General features: G+C 41.3%; 2 long non-coding RNA genes across 9 annotated transcripts in view; one reads left to right on the forward strand and one right to left on the reverse strand.

Moving 5' to 3' along the window:
• The first annotated feature begins 1,474 nt into the window (after window positions 1-1,474).
• Window positions 1,475-20,309, forward strand: LOC144010042 (uncharacterized). 7 transcript variants are annotated; one of them, XR_013281133.1, is made up of 8 exons: window positions 1,479-1,956; window positions 2,031-2,067; window positions 5,218-5,329; window positions 5,393-5,415; window positions 5,845-5,887; window positions 5,958-6,179; window positions 6,269-8,168; window positions 8,248-8,465. It is a non-coding gene; the product is annotated as an uncharacterized LOC144010042 (long non-coding RNA). The 7 variants fall into 7 exon arrangements; XR_013281130.1 differs by having other exon boundaries at window positions 1,475-1,956; window positions 5,218-5,887; window positions 6,269-6,392; window positions 8,076-8,168; XR_013281131.1 differs by having other exon boundaries at window positions 5,218-5,415.
• LOC144010043 (uncharacterized) overlaps window positions 7,911-21,421 on the reverse strand; it is an 82,211-nt gene continuing 68,700 nt past the window's right edge. For both annotated transcript variants that reach the window (XR_013281135.1, XR_013281134.1), the window contains 4 exons: window positions 20,188-20,306; window positions 18,375-18,410; window positions 18,149-18,303; window positions 7,911-8,767 (listed from right to left, as the gene is read on the reverse strand). This is a non-coding gene — a long non-coding RNA (uncharacterized LOC144010043). The remainder of the gene's footprint in view (window positions 8,768-18,148; window positions 18,304-18,374; window positions 18,411-20,187; window positions 20,307-21,421) is intronic.

The following is a 21,421-nucleotide window of genomic DNA, read 5'->3' on the forward strand; positions in this document are numbered from 1 at the left end:
GAGAAAAAAAATGCCGTACTATACTATACATGGTTGTTTTTTTTTCTTATTGTTTTTTTTTGGGGGGGGGGGGGGGGGGGGACATGCCTTACTATACAAGGCTGTTAAAAAAAATGCCTGACTATACATGGTCTTTTATTTTTTATTTTTTTTTTCGGGGGGGAGAAAGAAAATGCCTTACTATACATGGTGTTTTTTTTGTTTTGTTTTTTCTTTTTAATACCTTGTTTTTTTGTGAGAAAGAAATTGCCTTACTATACATTGTCTTTTTTGGGGGGGGGAGAAAAAAAAAGTGTCTTACTATACATAGTCGTTTTTTTTTTTTTGTTTTTTGTTTTTTTAAAGAAAGCCTTACTATACATGGGCGTTTTTTTGGGAGGAAAAAAAATGCCTTACTATACATGCTTTTTTGTTTGTTTGTTTTTATTAAAGAAAGCCTTACTACACATGGGCGATTTTTTGGGGGAGAAAAAAAATGCCTTACTATACATGGTCTTTTTTTTTATATATATACCCACACACGTGGGCCTCTCCCAGGCAGAGGATCGAACCCACGCCAACCGGCAGCAAAGGCAAGTGACGGTTCCACTCCTCCACCTGGAGCCCAAGAATGCCTTTCTATACATAGTTGTTTTTTCTTGTGTGGTTGCCATAACGATCCAAGATGGCCGATCTTCTGCGCATGCGGGTCACCGATCGTGCAGGCGTCACCGTTCGCGTCTTGACATGTTTACTGTCGTCTTCAGGCCTAACTGTTGCCAACTTTATCATCTATTTATATGATTTTGTATTATCCTATTCTCTTTTCTTCCAATTATACTATTGATTCTATTTTGTTTAGCTTTTAAATGTTTTAACTTCCCTGGCGTGTTCTATGTTCTAATTGTTTATATTGTATACAATGATTGTATAAAATTTCCCCCCATATTATGTATATTAATTGAGTAAATAAATATAAAACAAACAAACAAACAAACTCGTAGGTCAGTATGGGACACAACTTCCGGGTACCCAAAGCAAACATTTTCGATAATGATCCATCCACAACCTAAATTCCACAACCGCAAATCACATGTAGAGTAAATTTTTGGGATCGATCTGTTAATGAAATAAAACAAAACAATAATAATAATAACAGGAAAGTAACCAAGCGGCTAGGCTAGCCAGGGTAGTATTTTTTCCCTGCATTGATTCTGAAAGAATCACGCACTGGAGCAATCCATTTTCAACACTTTAGCTTGGTCAATAATTCATAAAAAAAAATGACACCCACGTGTGGACTGTCCAAAGTATAGAACTGTTGGGGAATGTGAAATTTGGCAACACACATCACAACAGAATCGATAAACAAGTCTCAAGTACAAAGACATCAGCGCAACAGCAGAAAAGACTCAGTTCACCAATAATAAACCAACCTCCTCGAGTGGTATAGTCCATGGTCACGTGACACCGGAAGCGCGCCAAAAAGCGCTATATAAACCGGAATCAGGAACCGCATCTGTTTGGTCCAGCGTCATATGTCCGACGACACCGCAGGAGGCAGGTGAGCGTTTGCTGTGCACGTGCGTTACGCCGAACTTCCAGAGAGTCCAGGCGGCCGATAAACCGTTTATCATTTAAGTGTACAATTGAAAGTGGAGTTTTGTGTTCGACTGCGGCGCCGCTTCGAAGCTACTTGTCGACGCGGCACAACCGCCCGCTGACCGAATTTTATTTTAATACGAATTTTTATTTCAGAGAGAGTTGGTGAGGGTCACGCTTGTTTTTTTAGGCTTAATGTGCGCAACTTGTGAATAAATGTGGATTTCCGGGCTTCGTTTTACGAACGCTTCGGCTTTCGGGCGTCGAGATAATCGAAGACAGGTGTGCGCCCAATGTGAGTGGCGTCACAGGTGTTACGCAGCGGTCACGTGGTTCGCAGCAAGATGGCGACAGACTCGACGGCGTCTTTCTCAGGTAAGCATACACACTCGTTTGATTTAAATGTTTGGTTGGTAAAAATGTTCACAGTGGGTTTGTGTTTGTTGCAGGTGATGCTACCACCAGAGGAACAGTGTTAAAGGAAAGGTTTGTGGTGTATAGGTATTTTTTTTCTCTCCCTTATGTCATTTTGGAGGGCCTGTTGTCTGGGTCAAAAAATAAATAATTCTCTGGCATTCTGATACAGTGGTTTTCAACCTTTTTTCATCGGCGACGTGAAGTATGTTCAGCCCCTTTAATCAGTGCAAAACTTTGGGGACATTTGTACAGCTATCATCAGCGCGCGCTTTTAACTTTGGGCCTCCATTTGAAGTTGCATCTCGAAAGCCATATGGGCACAGATATCATAAAACAGATTGCAAATGTAATTTTGCCCACATAAAATAAAAGCGCGACGGTATACCGATAAATTATCGACACGTCTACACAAGTATCGCGATATTTGTAGCTAAATGCACAGTCACTGTAATGGCGCCATTGTGCAAGGCTTGTTGTGCTATTACTTGGTGGGCCACCAGGGGGAGCGCCTCATAAGTGTGGTGGGGAAATGGATGCAAGTCCTCAGGTGAAGAAGACTCAGCTTAGTTTTTTATTATATATGTTTATTTTTATTTTTTATTTTTTTAACTTTATATTTTTATATATTATGTACTCATATTATATATGTTTATTTTATTATTTTATGATGAGTTTTATCGTAGATTATCGTGGATTTATGGCCTGAGCAATGTATCGACAATTGCGCGATCGTCATATCGTGAGATAATCGTTATCGTGAGCCTCATATCGTATATCGTATTGCGAGGCAGCCACAGGTTTCCACACCTATAAAATAGCAACAGTACAGATCTTTAAAAAAAAATCACTTAATTTTAAACTAAAACAAACTTTTATAGTCAGCCAAGTCCAAAAGTTTTAACACCAGACAAGACAATCGGATCAATCTGTTTTCACATGGTGGCTAAAAAAAAAGTAAAAAATTCAGAAACTTAAATTTTAGGTTTTAAATGTCTTTAAAAAAAACAAAAAAATAGCCACCCATATCCGCTGCGTCCATTTTGAGAACTGCCCCCCCCGAAAAGGCTTCAAGGGACACTTGACTCACTGAGCCACCTTCAGCGGTAAAAAGTCGATATTTTGCTTGCAACTGATGTGGTAACATGATTTTTCATGGCACAATGAACACCTTCAAAAACGTCATTTTTTTTTTTCTCACTTGCTGTTAACTGCAAATGACAATCACTCGTGCTGAGGAAGTGGGCAACAGCCAATCACGGCTCAGCTGTTTTCTGGGTTTGGTCTGAGCCGTGGTTGGTCCTTACCTGCGTCGTCGGCACCGGTGATGTCATCAGTTGACAGAAAGTGGGAGTGGGGGGGTGATAGTTGGTAACAGCCAATCATGACTCAGCTGTTTTCTGGGTTTGGTCTGAGCCATGATTAGTCGTTAACTGCATCCCCCCCCCCAGCACAGGTGATATCTTCAGCCGGCAGAAAGTGGGGGGAATAATTTTTAAAGGCATTAATTGTTAATGGGGGGAGGGAATGAAGTGACTACATTCATCACAGGCAAAATATTTTCTTATTGTTGAAAATGTTGAAAGTCAGTCAAGCATCCCTTCAAACCTGTTTTGTTTGTTAGAGCAGCCCGTGCACACTCCGGCAATGAAACGTTCGTAACAAAGTGAGGCTGAATTACTATGAGGGGGCTCGTGTCCGCTACCACGTGCCGCACCTTTCAACTTTTTGATTCCACCCAATCTATGATATAGGCAATCAGAATTGGCAGCGGCAAATTTTGCCAACAAAAACCAAACAAATAATTCCGTCAACACATTTTCCACTGGACTAAAAACCCTCATTAATAAACAATAACTGGGACTAAATTAGGGGTGGGAACCTGTGGCCACCTCACCATATACAAGGCTCGCGATCACGATCATCTCACGATATGACGATACCGCCATTATCGATATATTGCTCAGGTAAGAAATCCACGGTAATCTCTGATGAAACTAATACTGAAATAATACAAATAAATAATTCCTAAAAATATAATGGAATAAACATCAAACAATAAGAAAATAAAAACATAATTCTATAATAAATATAAATATAAAATACACATAAAAATAAAAATTACAAAAATATTAAATAATGAAATACATATCAAACAAAAATGTAAAAAAATAAACAATTCATATAATATAATCTAAAAAAAAAATACATATAATATATAAATACGTATATATAAAAATAATAAATAAAATAAAAAAATATAGCATAACGGTAAACCAAAAGCATATAATAAAATATAAATACATAATGTATCGTAAAAATAAATACAAAAATCATATAATAAAATATAAATACATAATGTATCATACAAATAAAAAACAATAAAAATAATATAAATATAAATACATAATAAATAAATATATATAAAAAATAAATAAAAATAAGTATATAATAATAAAAAACTAAGCTGAGTCTTCTTCACCTGAAGACTTGCATCCATTTCCCCGCCACTCTTTCAAGGCTCTCCCCTCTGTCGCCCGCCAAGTAATTGCTCAATAATTCAGCAACAATGGAGCCATTATAGTGGCTGTATATCAACTACAAACATTGTGATACTTGCGTCGACGTATCGATAATCTATCGAGAGACAAAGTATCACGATTTATTGCCACACTCCGAGACTAGATCAGCGTGCATTTTTTTGCCGACTAATGAAAGTGAGACCAAAGCGTCCTTTGCTTCATAAAAACTGGACAAAAATCTTCTGGACATTTTAGTTAATGAACAAAAGCGAGACAAAAATGTCTTTGTCGAATCTTGCCCCCAAACACAAATGGGACAGACAGGAGGCCGATTCATGGCCTTCAGAGTCGTAAAAAAGGCCCATGTCGATATTTGGCCCTGACCTTTTAGTTCCCTCAACCGAATTCAAGTCTGGACTAGCCTGGGCCACCGCAAAACGCAAATATTTACATCCGTGAAACATTTCTCAACCGTGTTGACTGTGTATTTTGGGATTCCATCATCTTAGTGTCACATGTTGCCCAATGCTTGGTAAATCTTGGTTTTTTTCTATTTACTTTTTTTGAAATGGTGCTGTTTACTATAACGTTCTTCGGTTTGTCATTGCAAAATAAAGGACATAATGCGGCCCAAAAGATGTAATTTCTTTCAACCGAGCACCAAAAAAAACAAAGCAGAAAATATTGCACTTTTTTCCAGATGAGAATTTGCAAAGTGGCAGAAGTGGGCATCCCCCGCTCCAAGAAGCGTGCAACTCAGAAGCATCTGCCGGACGGCCTCCCTTGAGACGTTGCCATCAGCACAGACCACAGTGAGTGGCCGCTAATATTGGACAAGATTTACTTGTTTTATTGTTTTTGCTGTTGTGTTGCAGAGGCAGCGGCGAGACTCACGAGGGTAATAATATGCACAAACATGAAGTTCAATTAATGCTGATTTCTGTTTGCTTTCTCCATCAAGTTTAGGAACCAAGCGACACAGCAAAGATGACTTGACGTGACGTGACTTGACTTGACATGACATGTGTTGGTTTTGGGACTGAAGGGATCATCTGAATTGCGCCCAGGAGGGGGCAAAGCTCTGTGGCATGCCTTAGTTGAATAAAGCTTTTTTTGATGGCGGTTGTGCGTTTTGTTGTTGCGATGAGCACAGTTGTGGAAATTGAAAATGGAAGCGATGGCTGTTGCAGCCAAGAGTTTGCAAGGTGTGGGTCCAGAGCGGATTTATTTGCTGGTTGTTGGATGGCAAGCTGAAAGTCGGATTGCACAGTGTAGGAAGGGTTCGAGGGAGGGAGGAGTATATTAACCTTTTTTTTTTCTGTTTTAGGGCTGTCTCAGCAATCAGGCCGCACAAGAGGACCTGGGCCAAGGTAATGGGTACACGCACAAGCCGAAGTGACCTGCTCACAACTGATTTCTAACCTTATTCCCCCCCCACAGCTGTACACATTGGAGGACGAGTGAGATGCGTAGGCCAAAAATAAAAAAAAAAGCCAGGTAAAGAAAGTAAACAGAGGACCCCATCATATTGAGTAAAAATAATTTTTTCTTCAAGTTTCAGGCTGAAGAACAAAATGTACGGCTTCGTTACTCCGGGGGCAATTACCGCACGGCGACATATTCATACGCATCGATCCCAAAGAGTCTTTGTTGCTGCCAATTGCAAGTTTCACTTGTTGAAATAAATGAGCTCTTCCTGCAATTGTCTCACTTTCTGACCACAAGCAATTGTCAAATATTTTGCTTTGCAGGCCGGGGAACCAGTCAAGATGGACGCTCCAATCAAAGAAGCAAGTGAGGACAGAACGGAGCGATCCGAGGTTGGCCTCGACACTCAAGTTTTCTGCTTTTGGTTGCCAGCGACCACACCTTGAGGTACAAGCACCACTCTGAAAGTCTACCTGTGTTGATAATTTCGTCAACACATTTCTCATGAGGCTAAAATCTAGGGCTGCACAATATATCGGAAAAATATTGTTGGTCCATGGAATATGCATATCGCAGACATGCAATAAGCCTTAAATGGAATTTTATGCTTTTATTTGAATTTGTCCAGTCAGCCGCTAACTAAAATGTGCACCGCCATCCAAAAGCTGAACAATATCGAGAGGTAATCACAATTAATTAAATATATTGTTGGCTTATTTTGCTGCATGGAAAATGTATCTTTCATGAAATAAAAATTAAATTTCTTTAGGTACATGTTAAATGTCAATATCGGTACCGCTATACTCAGCAACCATATCACATGGTTTTCCAATATCGTGCAGCCCTACTAAAATCCTCGCAAATGAACAATAACTGGCGAAATCATTATGCATTTTCATTGATTAATGATGGGACACTTCATTTAATAAAAATAAATAAATAAATAAATGGGCTAATACGTATGGACAAAAAACTGAATGGCTTTGCAAAATATTGGCTCAGCTAATCTACCACTGCCATGTGATACACAGTTGACACGCCCCCTTTCAAATCTGCAGCTCGTGAGTGCAACATGGGGGGGAAATAGTTAAAACCCAACAATGCTAATACAACTGCTAACTTACTAGCTTATAGCATGGTCACCTGCAATTGCGTGTGGAGGTGCTTTTCATCCAAAAGGATAATTTTATGCGAAATAGCTTTAGATCTGGAAATGCCCAACATGATCAGTTAACAAATGTTCGTCCTGTCTGTAACCAGGTGAAAACATCTTCCTGGACATATAGGCAACTATAAATGTGTTGAATAAAAAACAATGTTTGGCTATGCTAAAGGCTAACAAGCGCGATCGAAAGTGGACTGAAACTGAGGCAAAATGGTAAACTAGCTAATAACACTGTGGTGCTTCAATCCATCAAATGCTGTTTGAGCTGAAATGAAGTCACCTCATTGAATGAAATGTTGCCTGCCGCAGTCTGTTTTTAAAGGGACACTTGACCCAGAAAGTCATTTTCAGCAGGGAAAAAGCTAAAATTTTGTCCCCAGAATTCATTTGATCACTTGATTTTTCATTGTACAATGAATACCTTTTTTTCCACTTGCTGTCAACCGAAGATGGCATCACCTGTGCTGAGGTGTAAGTAGGCAATCCTGGCTCAATTTGCTGACCAAACCCAGAAAACAGGTGAGCCGTGTTACCTACTTCCTCAGCACAGGTGATGTCATCTTCAGCCGACAGCAAATGGTGCAAGAGGTGCTAATTGTACATGAATAATGGAGTATTCCAAAATAATTCTGGGCAAAATAGTCACTATTCACTGCTGAAAATGGGTCAAGTATCCTTTTTCAAGTTTTATTTTGCCCACCATAAACGTTTTGGAAATACATGCCACGCCCCCACAATTAAAAAGATTTAAATCCTGAAGGTAAATTGAAAACACAGAGAAAGAAAAGAAAAGAAAGATACACATTGTGTTGACATTTACTTGCCGTTCGTGAACTTTGCATGCCGGGAAATGTGGACATTGAATCGAACATTGTCAGTACATGAACTTTATAAAAAAAAAAAAAAATGGGAGTACTACTAAGAATCTCTTGAGCTGTCAGTCTTGGTTGCACTCATCTTTGGAGGAAGGCAACGGGTTTTCCATGCCTACTTTGCGGCTCCGATTCAACTCTGGAACAGAAAGCTGACGTCTCACCCACCCAACAAGACACAAACAAGTAAGTGCGATGTAGCAAAAATGTCTGACAATTTGTCTTGAGTGAAGTGTCAGTAACATGGCTTCCTTTTTTCTCCTAGGTTGTGACCAGCAGTAATAAGCACTGTAAAGTCTGTGGAGCCAAGTTGGACAAGGAAATGGTTAAAGCAAGCGTAAGGAAATGAGAGCACAGCAAAACTCTGACACTTGTTCTTCGTACAGGTTGACGAAAACAATTCAACTGTATGTTCGCAACTTGTGTAAACTTGACCTGGAAGAGTAATGTCTGAAATCAAATGAATAAAAATCAGCCACAAAACATTTTTGCTTCATTTGTACTGGTTATCTTGTTTTGCATGTTTTTAATAAAAACGAGTTACACAAATAAGTTCCAACAAATCCTTCACGGGTCTGTGGAGCTGAAAGGTTGACACTGTTTACGTCCGGATTGTCACCTGTGGGTCGTGAGTGAAAGAACAAGTTCCCGGTTATGTGGGGGGGAAAAAATCCTTTGTAGGGTGTCTGGGTTCTCCCTTGGGTGAGGCTTGGGCATCTGGTTAGGGTGCCTCCCTGGAGAGGTGGCAGGAGGCCCCGGACATGCTGGACAGACTCTCGGCTTGCCTGGAAACAAACACCTTGGGTTACTGCTGGGGAGAGGGAAGTCTGGGTTTGTATGCTAAAGCTGCTTGCCCCCGCCTAAGCCGTAGAAAATGGATGCATCGAACAGGTCAGTGGATAAAACAAACTGTGCTGTTCATATGAAAGTCAACACCTTTTGAATATGCCAAACTGGCTGCGGATTTATGCAAGTTGGCTGAGTCGCAGAAGAATGAACACAAGGGTTCGTTTCCCCAGCTTCATCTCTTTTTGTGAGTGTACTCGCATTCTTTGGCCCAGTTTCACAGTCTTGTGGCAGCCTGGTACTGGAGCAGTAGCGGCCTGGTGGCTGTGGGCGCTAGCTCCTGGAGCAGTGACCTGGAAGCCAGGCAGGTGCTGGCTGTAGTAGTGGTCTGGTGGTTGTGGGCGCTAGCTCCTGGAGCAGTGGTCTGGTGGTTGTGGGCGCTAGCTCCTGGAGCAGTGACCTGGAAGCAAGCCAGGTGCTGGCTGTAGTAGTGGCCTGGTGGTTGTGGGCGCTAGCTACTGTAGCAGTGACCTGGAAGCAAGCTGGGTGCAATAGTGGTCTGGTGGTTGTGGGCGCTAGCTACTGTAGCAGTGACCTGGAAGCCAGGCAGGTGCTGGCTGTAGCAGTGGTCTGGTGGTTGTGGGCGCTAGCTACTGGAGCAGTGACCTGGAAGCCAGGCAGGTGCTGGCTGTAGTAGTGGTCTGGTGGTTGTGGGCGCTAGCTCCTGGAGCAGTGACCTGGTGGTTGTGGGCGCTAGCTACTGTAGCAGTGACCTGGAAGCAAGCTGGGTGCAATAGTGGTCTGGTGGTTGTGGGCGCTAGCTACTGTAGCAGTGACCTGGAAGCCAGGCAGGTGCTGGCTGTAGCAGTGGTCTGGTGGTTGTGGGCGCTAGCTACTGGAGCAGTGACCTGGAAGCCAGGCAGGTGCTGGCTGTAGTAGTGGTCTGGTGGTTGTGGGCGCTAGCTATTGTAGCAGTGACCTGGAAGCAAGCTGGTTGCAATAGTGGTCTGGTGGTTGTGGGCGATAGCTACTGTAGCCTGGAAGCCAGCCAGGTGCTGGCTGTAGTAGTGGCCTGGCGGTTGTGGGCGCTAGCTACTGTAGCAGTGGCCTGGAAGCCAGCTGGGTGCAATAGTGGTCTGGTGGTTGTGGGCGCTAGCTACTGTAGCAGTGGCCTGGAAGCCAGCTGGGTGCAATAGTGGTCTGGTGGTTGTGGGCGCTAGCTACTGTAGCAGTGACCTGGAATCCAGCCAGGTGCTGGCTGTAGTAGTGGCCTGGCGGTTGTGGGCGCTAGCTACTGTAGCAGTGACCTGGAATCCAGGCAGGTGCTGGCTGTAGTAGTGGTCTGGTGGTTGTGGGCGCTAGCTACTGGAGCAGTGACCTGGAAGCCAGGCAGGTGCTGGCTGTAGCAGTGGTCTGGTGGTTGTGGGCGCGAGCTACTGGAGCAGTGACCTGGAAGCCAGCTTGGTGCAATAGTGGTTGTGGGCGCTAGCTATTGTAGCAGTGACCTGGAAGCAAGCTGGGTGCAATAGTGGTCTGGTGGTTGTGGGCGCTAGCTACTGGAGCAGTGACCTGGAAGCCAAGCAGGTGCTGGCTGTAGCAGTGGTCTGGTGGTTGTGGGCGCTAGCTACTGTAGCCTGGAAGCCAGCCAGGTGCAGTAGTGGGTGCTAGCTACTGCAGCAGTGACCTGGAAGCCAGGCAGGTGCTGGCTGTAGCAGTGGTCTGGTGGTTGTGGGCGCTAGCTACTGGAGCAGTGGCCTGGAAGCCAGCTGGGTGCAATAGTGGTCTGGTGGTTGTGGGCGCTAGCTACTGTAGCAGTGACCTGGAAGCCAGGCAGGTGCTGGCTGTAGCAGTGGTCTGGTGGTTGTGGGCGCTAGCTACTGTAGCAGTGACTTGGAAGCCAGGCAGGGGCTGGCTGTAGTAGTGGTCTGGTGGTTGTGGGCGCTATTGTAGCAGTGACCTGGAAGCTAGCTGGTTGCAATAGTGGTCTGGTGGGCGCTAGCTACTGTAGCCTGGAAGCCAGCCAGGTGCTGGCTGTAGTAGTGGCCTGGCGGTTGTGGGCGCTAGCTACTGTAGCAGTGACCTGGAAGCCAGCTGGGTGCAATAGTGGTTGTGGGTGCTAGCTACTGGAGCAGTGACCGGGAAGCTAGATGGTTGCAATAGTGGTCTGGTGGTTGTGGGTGCTAGCTACTGGAGCTGGAAGCAATAGTGGTCTGGTGGTTGTGGGCGCTAGCTACTGGAGCAGTGAACTGGAAGCTAGCTGGTTGCAATAGTGGTCTGGTGGTTGTGGGCGCTAGCTACTGGAGCAGTGACCTGGAAGCCAGGCAGGTGCTGGCTGTAGTAGTGGTCTGGTGGTTGTGGGCGCTAGCTATTGTAGCAGTGACCTGGAAGCAAGCTGGTTGCAATAGTGGTCTGGTGGTTGTGGGCGATAGCTACTGTAGCCTGGAAGCCAGCCAGGTGCTGGCTGTAGTAGTGGCCTGGCGGTTGTGGGCGCTAGCTACTGTAGCAGTGGCCTGGAAGCCAGCTGGGTGCAATAGTGGTCTGGTGGTTGTGGGCGCTAGCTACTGTAGCAGTGGCCTGGGTGCAATAGTGGTCTGGTGGTTGTGGGCGCTAGCTGCTGTAGCAGTGACCTGGAATCCAGCCAGGTGCTGGCTGTAGTAGTGGCCTGGCGGTTGTGGGCGCTAGCTACTGTAGCAGTGACCTGGAATCCAGGCAGGTGCTGGCTGTAGTAGTGGTCTGGTGGTTGTGGGCGCTAGCTACTGTAGCAGTGACCTGGAAGCAAGCCAGGTGCTGGCTGTAGTAGTGGCCTGGTGGTTGTGGGCGCTAGCTACTGGAGCAGTGACCTGGAAGCCAGGCAGGTGCTGGCTGTAGCAGTGGTCTGGTGGTTGTGGGCGCGAGCTACTGGAGCAGTGACCTGGGTGCAATAGTGGTCTGGTGGTTGTGGGCGCTAGCTACTGGAGCAGTGACCTGGAAGCCAAGCAGGTGCTGGCTGTAGCAGTGGTCTGGTGGTTGTGGGCGCTAGCTACTGTAGCCTGGAAGCCAGCCAGGTGCAGTAGTGGGTGCTAGCTACTGCAGCAGTGACCTGGAAGCCAGGCAGGTGCTGGCGGGCGCTAGCTACTGGAGCAGTGGCCTGGAAGCCAGCTGGGTGCAATAGTGGTCTGGTGGTTGTGGGCGCTAGCTACTGTAGCAGTGACCTGGAAGCCAGGCAGGTGCTGGCTGTAGCAGTGGTCTGGTGGTTGTGGGCGCTAGCTACTGTAGCAGTGGCCTGGAAGCCAGCTGGGTGCAATAGTGGTCTGGTGGTTGTGGGCGCTAGCTACTGTAGCAGTGACCTGGAAGCCAGGCAGGTGCTGGCTGTAGCAGTGGTCTGGTGGTTGTGGGCGCTAGCTACTGTAGCAGTGACTTGGAAGCCAGGCAGGGGCTGGCTGTAGTAGTGGTCTGGTGGTTGTGGGCGCTAGCTACTGTAGCAGTGACCTGGAATCCAGGCAGGTGCTGGCTGTAGTAGTGGCCTGGCGGTTGTGGGCGCTAGCTACTGTAGCAGTGACCTGGAAGCCAGCTGGGTGCAATAGTGGTTGTGGGTGCTAGCTACTGGAGCAGTGACCGGGAAGCTAGATGGTTGCAATAGTGGTCTGGTGGGTGCTAGCTACTGGAGCTGGAAGCAATAGTGGTCTGGTGGTTGTGGGCGCTAGCTACTGGAGCAGTGAACTGGAAGCTAGCTGGTTGCAATAGTGGTCTGGTGATTGTGGGCGCTAGCTAATGTAGCAGTGACCTGGAAGCCAGGCAGGTGCTGGCTGTAGTAGTGGTCTGGTGGGCGCTATTGTAGCAGTGACCTGGAAGCTAGCGGGCGCTAGCTACTGTAGCCTGGAAGCCAGCCAGGTGCTGGCTGTAGTAGTGGCCTGGTGGTTGTGGGCGCTAGCTACTGGAGCAGTGACCTGGAAGCCAGGCAGGTGCTGGCTGTAGTAGTGGTCTGGTGGGCGCAATAGTGGTTGTGGGCGCTAGCTACTGGAGCAGTGACCTGGAAGCCAGGCAGGTGCTGGCTGTAGTAGTGGTCTGGTGGGCGCAATAGTGGTTGTGGGCGCTAGCTACTGGAGCAGTGACCTGGAAGCCAGGCAGGGGCTGGCTGTAGTAGTGGGCGCTATTGTAGCAGTGACCTGGAAGCTAGATGGTTGCAATAGTGGTCTGGTGCTAGCTAATGTAGCAGTGACCTGGTGGTTGTGGGCGCTAGCTACTGGAGCTGGAAGCAATAGTGGTCTGGTGGGCGCTAGATATCGTAGCAGTGACCTGGAAGCCAGCTGGGTGCAATGGCGCTAGCTATTGTAGCCAGCCAGTGCTGGCTGTAGTAGTGGCCTGGCGGTTGTGGGCGCTAGCTACTGTCGCAGTGACCTGGAAGCCAGGCAGGTGCTGCCTGTAGTAGTTGTTGCTAGCTCCTGGAGCAGTGACCTAGCCTGGTGCTTGTTATAGTAGCAGTGATGTGGAAGCCAGCAATAATGGTAACTGTTTTCAATATATAGTAAATATTATTGGGGGGGGTTCCCTGTATAAAATTTTATTTGTGGTAAGTTGGCCACAAATGCAATAGGCAAAGATCTTTTAAATGCAGCAGGGGGATTTCTTTGTCTGTTAAATAGGAAGTCAATTTTGAGACCTGTGTAAATCTCACTGTGCAAATTATTGCATTAAGTTTTACAGTAAAACTTTCAAGGGTTTTAATGGATTGCCAAAGTTTTTGCTTTTAGTGCTTTAGCAGGAGTTTCTTTTTTTGTGCTAAGTATCTTGGCAGTTTTTTAAAAAAATAATTAGGCTTTAAGTTGCGTTGGCAATGTTTTTTGAATAAATTTGCAAAGTAATTTTTGAATTGTGCTAAGTATTTTGAGAAATCCGTGTGTGGTTTTAGAAAAAAAAAATTAACTAGGCCGTAAGTTGTATTGGCAATGTTTTTTGGAATGGATTTTTATAGGAATTTTCGAGCTGCGCTAAGTATTTCGGGAAATCCGTGTGTGGTTTTTAAAAAAAATTAACTAGGCCGTAAGTTGCATTGGCAATGTTTTTTAATAGGAATTTTCGAGCTGCGCTAAGTATTTCGGGAAATCCGTGTGTGGTTTTTAAAAAAAATTAACTAGGCCGTAAGTTGTATTGGCAATGTTTTTTGGAATGGATTTTTATAGGAATTTTCGAGCTGCGCTAAGTATTTCGGGAAATCCGTGCGTGGTTTTTAAAAAAAAAAAATTAACTAGGCTGTAAGTTGTATTGGCAATGTTTTTTGATAGGAATTTTTGAGTTGTGCTAAGTATTTCGGGAAATCCGTGCGTGGTTTTTAAAAAAAAAAAATTAACTAGGCTGTAAGTTGTATTGGCAATGTTTTTTGATAGGAATTTTCGAGTTGTGCTAAGTATTTCGGGAAATGCGTGCGTGGTTTTTTAAAGAAAATTAACTAGGCCGTAAGTTGTATTGGCAATGTTTTTTGATAGGAATTTTCGAGTTGTGCTAAGTAATTCGGGAAATGCGTGCGTGGTTTTTTAAAGAAAATTAACTAGGCCGTAAGTTGTATTGGCCATGTTTTTTGGAATGGATTTTTCGAGCTGTGCTAAGTATTTCGGGAAATCCGTGCGTGGTTTTTAAAAAAAAAAATTAACTAGGCTGTAAGTCGTATTGGCAATGTTTTTTGATAGGAATTTTCGAGTTGTGCTAAGTATTTCGGGAAATGCGTGCGTGGTTTTTTAAAGAAAATTAACTAGGCCGCAAGTTGTATTGGCAATGTTTTTTGATAGGAATTTTCGAGCTGTGCTAAGTATTTCAATAAATTTTAAAAGGAATTTTCGAGCTGTGCTAAGTATTTTGAGAAATCCGTGTGTGGTTTTAGAAAAAAAAAAATTAACTAGGCCGTAAGTTGTATTGGCAATGTTTTTTAATAGGAATTTTCGAGCTGCGCTAAGTATTTCAATAAATTTGCAAAGTATTTTAAGAAATCTGTATGTTTTTCTCAAAAAAAAAAATTTACTAGGTCGCAAGTTGTATTGGCAATGTTTTTTGGAATGGATTTTTATAGGAATTTTCGAGCTGCGCTAAGTATTTCGGGAAATCCGTGTGTGGTTTTTAAAAAAAATTAACTAGGCCGTAAGTTGTATTGGCAATGTTTTTTGGAATGGATTTTTATAGGAATTTTCGAGCTGCGCTAAGTATTTCAATAAATTTGCAAAGTATTTTAAGAAATTTGTGTGGTTTTTTCAAAAAAAAAAAAATTAACTAGGCTGTAAGTTGTATTGGCAATGTTTTTTGATAGGAATTTTCGAGTTGTGCTAAGTAATTCGGGAAATGCGTGCGTGGTTTTTTAAAGAAAATTAACTAGGCCGTAAGTTGTATTGGCCATGTTTTTTGGAATGGATTTTTATAGGAATTTTCGAGCTGTGCTAAGTATTTCGGGAAATCCGTGCGTGGTTTTTAAAAAAAAAAAATTAACTAGGCTGTAAGTTGTATTGGCAATGTTTTTTGATAGGAATTTTCGAGTTGTGCTAAGTATTTCGGGAAATGCGTGCGTGGTTTTTTAAAGAAAATTAACTAGGCCGTAAGTTGTATTGGCCATGTTTTTTGGAATGGATTTTTATAGGAATTTTCGAGCTGTGCTAAGTATTTCAATAAATTTTAAAAGGAATTTTTGAGTTGTGTTAAGTATTTCGGGAAATCCGTGTGTGGTTTTTAAAAAAAAATTAACTAGGCCGCAAGTTGTATTGGCAATGTTTTTTAATAGGAATTTTCGAGCTGTGCTAAGTATTTTGAGAAATCCGTGTGTGGTTTTAGAAAAAAAAAAAATTAACTAGGCCGTAAGTTGTATTGGCAATGTTTTTTGGAATGGATTTTTATAGGAATTTTCGAGCTGCGCTAAGTATTTCAATAAATTTGCAAAGTATTTTAAGAAATCTGTATGTTTTTCTCAAAAAAAAAAATTTACTAGGTCGCAAGTTGTATTGGCAATGTTTTTTGGAATGGATTTTTATAGGAATTTTCGAGCTGCGCTAAGTATTTCGGGAAATCCGTGTGTGGTTTTTAAAAAAAATTAACTAGGCCGTAAGTTGTATTGGCAATGTTTTTTGGAATGGATTTTTATAGGAATTTTCGAGCTGCGCTAAGTATTTCAATAAATTTGCAAAGTATTTTAAGAAATTTGTGTGGTTTTTTCAAAAAAAAAAAAATTAACTAGGCTGTAAGTTGTATTGGCAATGTTTTTTGATAGGAATTTTCGAGTTGTGCTAAGTAATTCGGGAAATGCGTGCGTGGTTTTTTAAAGAAAATTAACTAGGCCGTAAGTTGTATTGGCCATGTTTTTTGGAATGGATTTTTATAGGAATTTTCGAGCTGTGCTAAGTATTTCGGGAAATCCGTGCGTGGTTTTTAAAAAAAAAAAATTAACTAGGCTGTAAGTTGTATTGGCAATGTTTTTTGATAGGAATTTTCGAGTTGTGCTAAGTATTTCGGGAAATGCGTGCGTGGTTTTTTAAAGAAAATTAACTAGGCCGTAAGTTGTATTGGCCATGTTTTTTGGAATGGATTTTTATAGGAATTTTCGAGCTGTGCTAAGTATTTCAATAAATTTGCAAAGTATTTTAAGAAATCTGTATGTTTTTCTCAAAAAAAAAAATTTACTAGGTCGCAAGTTGTATTGGAAATGTTTTTTGGAATGGATTTTTATAGGAATTTTCGAGCTGCGCTAAGTATTTCGGGAAATCCGTGTGTGGTTTTTAAAAAAAATTAACTAGGCCGCAAGTTGCATTGGCAATGTTTTCCAATAGGAATTTTCGAGCTGCGCTAAGTATTTTGGGAAATCCATGCGTGGTTTTATAAAAAAATTAATTAGGCCGTAAGTTGTATTGGCAATGTTTTTTATAGGAATTTTCGAGCTGCGCTAAGAATTTCGGGAAATCCGTGTGTGGGTTTAGGGAAAAATTAACTAGGCCGTAAGTTGTATTGGCAATGTTTTTTTTATAGGAATTTTCGAGCTGTTCTAAGTATTTTGGGAAATCCGTGGGGGGGTAAAAAAAAAAAAAAAAATTAACTAGGCCGTAAGTTGTATTGGCAATGTTTTTTTTATAGGAATTTTCGAGCTGTTCTAAGTATTTTGAGAAATCCGTGTGTGGTTTTAAAAAAAAAAAAAAATTAACTAGGCCGTAAGTTGTATTGGCAATGTTTTTTAATAGGAATTTTCGAGCTGCGCTAAGTATTTTGGGAAATCCATGCGTGGTTTTATAAAAAAACTAATTAGGCCGTAAGTTGTATTGGCAATGTTTTTTATAGGAATTTTCGAGCTGCGCTAAGAATTTCGGGAAATCCGTGTGTGGGTTTAGGAAAAAATTAACTAGGCCGTAAGTTGTATTGGCAATGTTTTTTTTATAGGAATTTTCGAGCTGTTCTAAGTATTTTGGGAAATCCGTGGGGGGGTAAAAAAAAAAAAAAAATTAACTAGGCCGTAAGTTGTATTGGCAATGTTTTTTGGAATGGATTTTTATAGGAATTTTCGAGCTGCGCTAAGTATTTCGGGAAATCCGTGTGTGGTTTTTAAAAAAAATTAACTAGGCCGCAAGTTGCATTGGCAATGTTTTTTAATAGGAATTTTCGAGCTGCGCTAAGTATTTCAATAAATTTGCAAAGTATTTTAGGAAATCTGTATGTTTTTCTCAAAAAAAAAAATTAACTAGGTCGCAAGTTGTATTGGCAATGTTTTTTGGAATGGATTTTTATAGGAATTTTCGAGCTGTGCTAAGTATTTCAATACATTTTAAAAGGAAATTTTGAGTTCCGCTAAGTATTTTGGGGAGGCTGTGCGTGGGTTTAAAAAAAATAATAAAAAATTAACTAGGCCGCAAGTTGCATTGGCAATGTTTTTTGAGTTGCGCTAAGCATTTCGATAAATTTTTACACTATTTGATTAGTGTGTTTTTTTTTTTTATAATTAAGATGTAAATTTTATTGGCAAAGTTTTTGCACTAGGCTTCATAGTAAAATTGTAAAGTTTTTTTTTTTTTTACTGTGCTACATTGTATAATAAAAATTTTAAAGAATTTTTGGTTAAATTGGCTGCAGATGTTATCGTAAAATGTTTTTGGCGTCATTTGTAGAAGTGGTGTAATTTTTTTTTCCCCAATCATGGATTGCACCCATCTCCCCCTCCCAAAAAACAAACCAATGTCAAGCTGATCCTGCATGGATCAGCTTGACAGAAAACATTTTTATTGTGTCACTGTTACAGTTTTAAAATCAAAATATTGTCCGTCCATACAGTGAAGTTTCACATGTTACATAATCAACAGCTTGACTTCCTCCAGAAGTGTGTATGCAATTGGAGAGTCACGACAGCAGGCAATACTGAACATTCAAGCCATTTTTTTTCTTTTTACTTTCAGTCTGGGTTTGCCAGCCCAAGAACACCACCAATGGAAAGGGGAGTGAGGAGCTGTTCTCAAGTGGACGCACTCCAGCCACACTTGGATGGATGATCCTCATCTTTTGGGCCACTTGGTTCTTCATGCTATGGAATCTCTCCACCTGTCTCCTGCAAACAAACAAAAAACGATTAGCATTGATGTTCTTTTTTTGAACTGAGTCTGTCATGTGTTTTGGTACCTGCTTTTCCTTTCCTCGGGCTCCGCCTCCACCACACTGCAAAGGCAAGCACAACTTACACTTTTGATATTTTTTTGACACAGTTCGCACTTACTCATTCAATCATTTTTTTCAGCAGGGATTAATTTTCATCTTAATTAAAAACATTTTTTTTCTACTTGCTATCAACTGATGACATCACCTGTGGTTAGGGGAGTGGGCCAATTGTGGCTCACCTGGGTTTGGTCAATAAACAGCCATGATTGGCCATCATCTACCTTCCTGAGCACAGGCGATGACACCAAAAACACTTAAAACTGCAAATAAATAAAATTCCTTTCAAATTTTTACTATAGTGCAAATTTACATTTCTTTAAAAGTTATATTGAAAAGCTTAGCGCAAAAAACTGTGCCAATAAAATTTACATCCAAAACAAATTCTTTCTACATTTTGAAAACAATGCAAAAAACAAAGTTCTTTAAAATGTCATAAGAATTTTTATTGAAAAACTTTGCAGATACAATTTGCAGCCGATTTACAAAACATATATCTTAAAATACCTTTCAAACTTAGCCAATTTACAAAACAATTCTACTGGAAACCTGCCAATACAATTTAAAGTTAGTTTTATTTTAAGATATTGTTTATGAAAAATCCTAATAAAGTTACCACATTAATTCCAGACAAAATATCTGAACGAGTGGACGTGTGACTTGAGCCCAATCCCAAAGCACTTGACAAACTTAGCCAAAACAATTTAGCGACATCGACTGATCCCGTGCTGCGTTTGAGGAAATTGGAACTTTCTACAAATTTTGACCGGGGACCCTCCCTTCAATCTGACGTCACTCCACAACAAAATCTTGGAAGTGATACTTGACTTATTGAGCCATTTCCAGCAGGAACACGTTGATAATATTTCCCCCCAGAATTGATACCTTTTCAAAACTGATGATTACATTTGCTGTCCATTGAAGATGACGTCACCTGTGCTGAGGAAGTAGGTAACAACCCATCGCCTCTCGCGCAGGTGATGTCATCTTCAATCGACAGCAAGTGTCATCATTCAAAGTTTTCATTTTGGGAAAAATGTTACTGCTGAAAATGACTGAGTGAATCAAGTAACCAATATAAAAAGTTTACTCAAGATCAAAACAAATTGGTCACTGTCCACCATTTGGGTTTGTTTAACTTTCACTACTAGGGCTGCTCGATTATGGGAAAGAATAATCAATTATTTTGGCAAGAATTGAAATCACGATTTTTTTTTCTGCAATTAAAAATAGAAACACTGATTATGCAAGTTCCTTTTGGACCAAGCAGAATTGATATTTTGGCAAAAACACTGACTGCATCTTGTCCACTACATTTTTTTTTTAAATGTAAAAAAAATAAAAAATATTCTATAAATTAGTTATTCTAAAAGGTGCAAACGTATAAATTTCAACAATGCATGGGGATTTAATTTAAAATTAGTGTTAATGGTTTCTTTTTAACTATTATGCTGATTTGTGATCATTGAAATTGAATTCAATTAATTGCGTGACCCTAAATTCCGACCCTCCTCGAATGCAGCATATATGTTTGATCACCCGGCCATGTTGCTTGTTCACCCACTCAAAGTTTTTTTTAAATTTTTTTTTTTATTTTGGTGCATGTCCACTGTGAGAGACAATCTAAAAACGCAAAACAAAAACAGGATTTTTGTTTTTTTTCTTTCCCCAAAGAATTTGACCACATGCCAATGAGTAAAAATGGCGGCCCTCAAAGATCGGTTCAAGTCCAAAAACCGCACGAGACTCAAATTGCAGTTGAAATCCTGCAGGTACATGCCTTGTGGGGAAACTGTTCTGTTCTGGACCCGTCCGTCGACGCAGAATCCTCCAAGGAAGCGGTCCGCCGCAGATCTTTGCCTTTCCAACCGTCCAGATCGACGTCCGTCACGCCACAACCTGCAGATTGGTAACAGGAAATTACAACAACAAAATGTACATTGCCACTTCATTTAACTCATTCGCTCGCCGCCATTTTCACATTTCGCAATCCCGGCTGTTTGACTGGATTCGGACTGATTTTGCAAGGCCCGCAGAAAATTGTCTTCTAAACATGGAAGCTACCAAAACAAAAATATATATGTTTTTATCAGTTTCCGTTTTGCAGCCATTAGCATTACAAAGCTTTATCGATTGTCACAATTGAGCTTTGTTTTGTTTTTTCCAAAATTTGAGAAATTTTTTTTTTCCTCAACATCAGACATTTGGGGGAAAAAATATATAGTAATGCGTTTTATTTTTACTAATATGATCATGCATTAGTAAAGCATAAAAAAAAAAAAAACAATGTAAGGCATTTGGAAAAAAATTAAATATAGAGTAAGGCTTTTTTTAACTTACATGTATAGTAAGGCTTTTATTTTATTTTTTAAAAAACAAAAAACATTCATGTAGGGCATTTGAAAAAAAAAACTTAGTAAGGTGTTTTTTTTTTTAACTACCATGTATAGTAAGGCTTTTAGTTTTTTTTTTTTTTTTTAAAAAACGACCATGTATAAAGGTGTTTTTTTGGGGGGGTATTTATTTAGGGACAGATATCTATTTTTTATTCCCATCTGTATTATTTTTACACCTGTATTTAATTTCCACTTGCATTCATTTAGTTTTACTTTTGGCAGATTTGGTCCTTTATAGGTATGACGAAATTACGTTGTTTTTTTTTCTCTCCACCAACACACCTGAATCAAATGATCAGCTCAGCAGCCAGCTGCTACACAATCCTGATTTGCTTCAGGTGTGCTGGAGTGATAAACAGGTTAGAGGGTTATTTGTCCAATTGAAAAAAAAAAAAAAAAAAAAGTCAATACATTTGAAAGTGGAATTACTCACTTTAATTTCCATGCACACGTCTTTCAGATAAACAATTTTCAGGTTCAAACCAGTTTCCAGCAGACTTTCTTTACCTGCCTTTCTGTCCTCCACAAAAAAAAAAAAAAACTTGTACCAATTACCCCCTCGGAACTGTGCTCGGAACTTCATTAATGTATTTTACCCTCAACTAACCCATCTTGACC

This window comes from Festucalex cinctus, chromosome 21 (genome assembly GCF_051991245.1).
Source record: "Festucalex cinctus isolate MCC-2025b chromosome 21, RoL_Fcin_1.0, whole genome shotgun sequence".
In the NCBI taxonomy this organism is placed as follows: Eukaryota; Metazoa; Chordata; class Actinopteri; order Syngnathiformes; family Syngnathidae; genus Festucalex; species Festucalex cinctus.